At 38.1% G+C, this 7,838-nt stretch overlaps 1 pseudogene; it reads right to left on the bottom strand.

The window, feature by feature from the left end:
• Window positions 1–203: 203 nt before the first annotated feature.
• Window positions 204–454, bottom strand: LOC147436890 (uncharacterized; annotated as a pseudogene).
• Between the last annotated feature and the right edge of the window lie 7,384 nt (window positions 455–7,838).

Here is a 7,838-nt window from a genome sequence, read left to right as displayed (position 1 = left end):
CATTCACATGTACGTCCAATCATGCCTTTTGTTTTAAGATGTCTGCAGTGCTGCTTCCTGTCTCCGTGGCTTCATGAGATCCTTGCTTTGTTGTACCCTGACTACCCAAGTCTTCAGCTTTCTTGGCAGTAGCGGTACAACGACTATGCTTTATCATAAGCCCATTGTGTCCAGATTTGGATTTCTTCCTTAGCATCTTCCAATCACTCTTCAACACTCCCCTTCAAGTGCACGTGCTCGCCATGCTCTTTTGCGCTCTTTGCGGTATCGTCAGATGCCTCATTTGCGGAGTTTGTGGCATTCTTTCCCTTGCATTTTAGGCTATCTGCAGTCACCTTCACACACTCTGCGGTTCTTTGCTCTTCTCCTTGGCAGTCTTTGCAGCAACCTTGGACGAGTCTACAGTGCTGTCTACAGACTTAGCTGCCCTATCCTTTGCAGCTATAGCGTTCATATCTAATCTGCCTCCCGAACCAAGTACGCTACAGAACATTGCATACCATGGATTGCACCCTCCATTCTGGCAATGGCGCTGCTGGTGGCGAGCGGGCCCAGAATAAGGAAGTAGAGTGAGAAGGAGAGAGTGCCCTTGTAGCAAAGCAAGGGGCCCTACACGGGAACGATTACGGGCTGACAGGTCCAATGAGAGTTTCGTTGAATTATTAAATTACCTTAAGCTCTCACAAAAGGGGAAAGGGGGACACATGTCAGAAGGCTATCACTTATGCTGCTTAATAGTCATTGGCTAGCTCTAGGGAGGTCCAATGGGAGGACAGCAAGAGCAAATAGCAAGGGGGCTTGCCCAAGAGAGAGAGGGGGCTGATTTTTGCAAGGTATTATCACACACACACTCACACAATCTCATGTGTGAAGAAAAGAAGACTATCTCTTCCCAAGCTTTAATGGAGAGCTCATCACCTACTCCAAGCTTGTGAGATAGAAGCCTACATCGACACACTCTTGGCATGTGGATGCAAATCCAACCAAGATCTAAGCTTCAATGCATGCTCATCTCCTCTACCATGCTAATTACTAAGCTAAGCTATGCTAATATGAGTGATTATGTGAGGAGATGTATATCTTTCTCGTAAGATACTCCTTCTTCCTCTCAATCTACTCTCATACCCTGCTAGCTCTCACCATCTTCGAAGGTATGTGAGGTCTTGGGTATGAGACCCGGGATAATTAATGTTGTGTTTGCTATGTGTTTTGCTTAGTGCATGAAGCTTTCATCTTCATTGCACTAGCTAGTCTTGAAGGAACACAAAGAATTGTATTGTACAATGTCTCTCTTGATGGGAGAAACCATAATACAAAGCCTTTTGGAGGGGGGACCGGCTCCATGCAAATCCGGTCCTCAACTGTTGTCAATAGCTTAATTTCTCTCTCTTTTGAAAGTATTGTTCATGCTATCTAACTAGGTGTTATGCTTTTTGTTGCTCTCTCCACCCAAGCACTCTTGTAATTCTCATTAGGAATCTATTCTAATGAAATGACCACTATGTTCATGCTAATTTCCGCTACACACAAGTTTTTATGCCATTAAATGTTACATGGCTCCTCTTGCTCTTCCTCTACCTCGTCCTCCATTTCTACCTCCTCTTACATTATCTCCTTGATTTTGAGGAATGGCTCTAGCAGTAGTTCGAGGGTTTTTCGCTTCAAGACAGTTATTTCTATTGTGCCCCATTTGATTGCATCCATAGCACCTAACATTTGGGACGGTCTGCTCCAGGTTTACTACTGCAGCTAGTCCACGTTGTTGGTATCCTTGGTTGAAAGCTCCCTTGGATCTTCCCCTAAAGTTATTAAATCCATTATAGTTCCTTATAAAGTTGGTTCCTTTGGCTGCAAGAGGCTTAGCCCTGAGAAGGGCATCCTGTATTGATGTAGGCCTCATGGCTTCGAGATGTGTAATCAGGGGTTTGTTGAGGCCTTGACAGAAACGGGCAATTTGTTGCTCCATGGTCATCTGGGGAGCATAGCGTCGTAAAGACACGAACTTGGTGTAGTACTCCTCTAATGAAAGTCCTAGTTGGCGTAGACCAAAGAGCTCGTTCATTTTGATAGCCTGATGTGCAGGAGGGAGATAACGTTCTTTGATTGCCTACTTCATTTTCTCCCAAGATGGACTACTCGTGGGGTTATCTTTGCAGTGTTGCTCCCACCAAAGTTTGGCATCTCCGTTGAGACGGAACATACCCAACATTGTTTGGTTTTCTAGAGCAGTTCCTGCAGCTTTGAAATAGTCATCTATAGCATCTAACCATGCTTCGGCATCTCACTCTAAATTGGGTCCCTCTCCCTTGAAAGTAGGGAGTTGAACTTGCTTTAGTAGTAATTTTTTCTCTTGACTAACAATGTAAAGGCTATTTACGTGAGTATTTTCCTGAAATTGAGTTAGTGGAATTTAGTACCAGATGAAATCTCTCTTACTTATGCTTTTAGCTTATCTCATACTCAAACTTTTGCACACATGATGAAGACAATTACCAAACCATAAACAAAACTGCTTATAGCATACTCGTGAGAACCATAGTATGTACAAGAGTTAATACAATCCATGCAGGTCCTACTATGTAAAAGGGTGATGACAACCTTATACTAGAATCTTGTGGACTTTGGGTGGATCAGATATAGGGTCAAAATATACAACATCTTTTGGTCCATTAAAACTATCATCTATTACAAGGGTTTCTTCTGAATTCTCCGTCCCAACGAAAAAGTATACTTCAATCACTTGAAGATCTTCGGCCCATTTGAGTTTCTTCATATTTAGTTCTAAACCTTCTAATTCTCCTGCATCAATGAAGAAAATTCCACCAGATCCTGACCACTTGATTCTCCAAGTGGAAGGAGAAAATCTATTATCCATCCATTTCATCACGCTTTTTCGCATTGAATAGTCTCGAAATAGGCAAGCCCTCATAAACCTAATGTTGAAATCCAAGAATTTGAAGTAGGCCTGATGGAAATTTTCCTACAAGGATAGGGATAATTCTCTCTCTTCCTTCCACTCCCTCTTTTCAATTAAATACGTTTTTAATTGAATTAGTCAAACATCACTTATTTCAACTTAATGCCTTAAACTTTTCCCTAGGTACAAGACTTTAATTAACACACGCTATGATACCACTCGTGAGATCCCCAATCCAGCCGACACCAAAAGCGGGATGGGATCCTTGACAGGTCTCTAGGTCTGATAAAAATCAGAGTCTCTAAACAAGAAAAATCCAAGGAATAGACCTTTACCATTGACAATGACTTGGGTCTATAGCCTTAGAAGAAGACCTAGTCCTGTCTCGCAACGGAAACGTGACAACGTAGTAAAAGTCAAAAAAACTATTTCGGCCCTATAACTGCCACAATTGGGCTAAGGTATCCTCAACGAACGTTTTTTTACCCCTAACAGATGTGAGGGCACAGCCACTGGTGGACTCCTCTTCTAAGTGAAGAAGTTTTCTAAACGTTTTAGTGCGCAGGGATGGATAGTCACCTGACTAATCAGGTCCACCCGTTCTTGATTGACAACCTTAGTCAATCCCCACTTACCACCCCGCACTCACACATGATTCAATTATTTTCTAGTTACTATCACATTGTTTTAACACTTAAAATAATGATTTCTTTTAACTTTCCGTCACAGTAATTCCTTCAATCAATTATTAAAGACAACATTGAAAGCATTCTTTTAGAAAACAGACATATTTAAACTTAAGTCAATCAAAACATTATCCATAATAACCATGACCAGTACTCTTCTTGTCTCAAGACCACCTAAGGGTGAAAAACGGCACCCATTCCTTATTCAAATCCGGAGTGGATAAATCCCCACCCAAGGTTCAGGGTGTCCATACACCAAACCAGTTGCCCATACAACTGGGCGGCTCCCCTAGGATAAAAAAACGGTATCCTAACTTATGTAGAAACATCAAGACATGACACGGAGTAGAAACTCAACGTTCATGGGGGTAACCGACTTATCTGTGGCTAGAAAGACAATCATTATCATCAATTTATACTAAGGAGTTGGAGGTGTCTTGAGACAAGCTGTCTTAAGTATGATCAATCATATCTTTCCTATTTCAACCAGTTTTAACCCAAGAAATTCTTTCCTACATTATAAACAAATGCACGTCGGAAGTTACCTTCCGTTTTCAACCAGTTTATCCTTCCTAACCTTACGTATGCAATGCTAACTTAAAAATGAACTTTAAAAGATTGTAAGTGAACAAAATAGAAATCCACCTGGGACTGCTCGTCCATGTGCTGTGGGGCGGGAGCCCATAGACTTTCCTCCGTTGGCCTATGGCTAGGCCCAGTCTCATGGTCATTAGTGGCCTTGTTTCTTTTGTTGCTAACATCCTCTTCCTCGGTAAGAGGATTTCCCCTGGTTCTCTTTAGAGCCATGTCGGTAGCTTTATAAAAAGACTTAATTCATTAGAACTTTAATTGAATAATCTTCTTTTTCCTTGTTTACCCAAAAATAAGGATTTTTGGAGTAAGTAGGTATCCTTAATAGTCAATTTGATGAGATATTCCTCCTGTAACTTATTTATGCTATAAGTAATTTTCCATAATTACCATTTAATTTGGGAAGTCCTTTGACTAGGTTCCTCCTTAGTCTATTTTCCATTTTAACCTTAGTAACTTATAAATTTATATCCGCTAATGGGTTACTCTCCCTAAATTGTAATTGAATATGTTCTATCTTTAGTAATTTTCATAAATTTATGGTCTAAATTACATAAAATTTTACTGATAGTAATTTATTATATCATCCATTTATGTTGAGGTAATTTTTTCACCCTTTAATAGTATTTGGACCTCAGGTATTTATTTGGTAAATATATAAATTCGTTTACTAATTTCCCTTGTCTATTTTATACGCAAAATCGGTTACTTTTATTGAAGATAAATACCTAAACTATTTATCAGGTTGGGGTATTTATCATGGATATCTCAAGGTGTGTTCCACCTCTAATATTTACCTCAAAGGTTTTTGGATTAATTTACTATATTCCCCCTTTTATTTTTTCCTAAAAATTATGTAATTTTATTGGGATAATTAAATAAACTAATTATCTAAGGGTAAAATAATTATCACGAGTTTCCCAAGGTCTAATTAACCTCTGGTAAATAGTTCAATTCAATTTGAATCTATTTGCTAATTTTTCCTATTTAATTTGTCCTAAAAATAGAGTATTTCTGCTAAAGTAATTAGATAAACTACTCATTTGATATTTTCCTAGTTATCACGGGTTTCCTAACACCTAATCAACCTTTGATAAATAACTCAACTCTAGTTGAATCTATTTTTTAATTTTTCCTATTTAATTTGTCTTAAAAATAGAGTATTTTTGCTAAAGTAATTAGCTAGATTACTCATTTGAGCTTGTGCAAAATATCACCAGTTCCCTAACATGTAATTAACCTCTGATAAATAACTCAATTCAATTTGAATCTATTTGAATCTATTTGCTAATTTGTCCTAAAAACAGAGTATTTCTGCTAATGTAATTAGATAAATTACTCATTTGAGCTTGTCCTAATTATCACACGTTTTATAACATCTAATTAACCTCTGATAAATAACTCAATTTGATTTGAATCTATTTGCTAGTTTCCCCTATTTAAATTGTCCAAAAAATAGAGTAATTTTGCTAAATTAATTAGATAAATTAATTATCTGAGCTTCTCCTAATTATCATGGGTTTTTGAACACTTAATTAACCATTGATAAATAACAGAAATAATTTTAAATTAATTTACTAATTTCTCTTATTTAATTTGTCCTAAAAACAGGGTAATTCTGCTAAAGTAATTAGGTAAATTAATTATCTGAGCTTCTCCTAATTATCACGGGTTTCTTAACACCTAATTAACCACTGATAAATAACTCAAAGAATTTTAAATCAATTTGATTATTTTTCCCTTTAATTTTCTCAAAAAAACAGTGTAATTCTGCCTAATTAATTAGGAAAATTACTCAAAAAATTATAGCATAATGTTTTTAGCTTAATGAATATCTAATGCATCTCTAATAATTACCTCAACTTAATCTAATCTTAATTAATATATTTTCCATTAATTCATGTTTAATTTGGCTAATTTCAGTCCTAATATGATAGGATAATTAATTAGCTTAATATTACCAACCTTAATTATAACAATCAGCAAAGAATAATTAATTAAGAGAGGGTTTATGAGTATACATAGGTCTAATCTTTGATTTATTAACAAAATAGATTAATCGAGCCTTGCTAATTAAGAAGGATTAGGCTAATTACAGTTTAGGTTAATCGACTAGAGCTTATTCTCTAGTGATTTCTGCGTAGCATTCTCTCTAGATGAGAGAGAGAGTGTCAAGGCTCCGAGTCTGTCAGATTATGAAGCAAGGGGTCCTATTTATAATTTTCTGGCACTCTCAAGCTCTCACAGGCTGTAAAAGGCAATTGCTTGCAGTTCAAGCAGTCCCCAGCAAGTCAAAAAACACCCCCTGCTGCTAAATGAATCCCTGGCAGGTCAGTGATGACCTTCCCATTACCTGCCAGCTTTTAAAATGTCAATTTTGCTATAATTTGACCTATTTTTTCTTAATTGGTAAATATCTTGTAAATATCTGGGAGACCCTTAATAAAGTCTATGCTTAAATGATTACTATAACCCTTCAATTTTTCTTAATAATTTATTTTACATTGAATCGTGCCGACGGACTAGCGGGGTCAATTTTTGTCCGAATTTAAATCTGAAAATTTCTAGCCCGGGGTTTGCTGTGCTTAAGATTCCAAAAATACCAATATTTGCCATTGTCAGACAATTGTAGATTGCTTTTTCAATAATCATATCAGTTTGATTAATCTTTATACAACCGTTAAGGTTTCAGAACCTGGAAACCTTACAAAAGAGCTTGTGCTAACATAGGATCTTGTTGGAATTAGGGTTGCAGAGAAACGCACACAGCTTGGAGAAGATGAAGGAAGCTCAAGGCACACAAAATGAGAGTGTGTTACTTAGTGTGCAATGAAAAGATAGATAGCCCTAGAGTGATGGGCGTATATACAATGCACAGGGGAAAAAACCTCCTAAAGAGGGAAAAAATGCCCCGACAGACCTAGTGTGTTCACACACATCACTACCACATGTATATGGTAACAAATCCCCCCTCGAGTGATGTGGTGAACGAGAGCTGGCACATGAGTAAATGGAAGTACCATTCCCTGAGGACATGATCAGTCCACAAAGGGGAGTAAGCCCAAAGCTTTGAGGAAAGCTTCAAGCTTCTCATGAGACAATGTCTTTGTGAAAAGATCTGCAAGGTTGTCCTGTGTTGGCACATAAGCCAAGCTGGTCTCTCATGTTGAGAGCCTCTCCCTGACACAGTGGTAATGCACCTCAATGTTCTTTGTGCAAGCATGAAAAATTGGGTTCCTTGCAACTGCCAATGCGCTCTGACTATCAGTGTAGATAGTGTTGGCAATGTCCTTTCCAACACCCAAATCAGCCATAAGGTGTCTGAGCCATACAGACTCAACCATAGCTGTGAAGATTTCCCTGTACTCAGCCTCACAACTAGAAGTGGCCACAATAGGTTGCTTCTTGCTCAACCATGATATACATGAAGTGCCAAGCATGAAACAAAAACCACTTGTGGACACTCACATGTCAAAACAACCAACCCAATTTGAGTCAAATAAAGCATGTAAGCCTGGCGGCAATGATCCCCCCTTGGGATAAAACAAGCCAAGATGTAAAGTGCCACTAAGGTAGCAAAAATTCCTCTTGACAGCTACCAATGCTTAGACCCTGGGCTATACATAAATCTATTGACCTGTGAG

Source organism: Adiantum capillus-veneris, chromosome 17 (assembly GCF_014529385.1).
Source record: "Adiantum capillus-veneris isolate H3 chromosome 17, ASM1452938v2, whole genome shotgun sequence".
NCBI classification, from domain to species: Eukaryota; Viridiplantae; Streptophyta; class Polypodiopsida; order Polypodiales; family Pteridaceae; genus Adiantum; species Adiantum capillus-veneris.
Note: the sequence above shows the minus strand (reverse complement) of the source record. Positions and strands in the feature narration are given on the sequence as shown.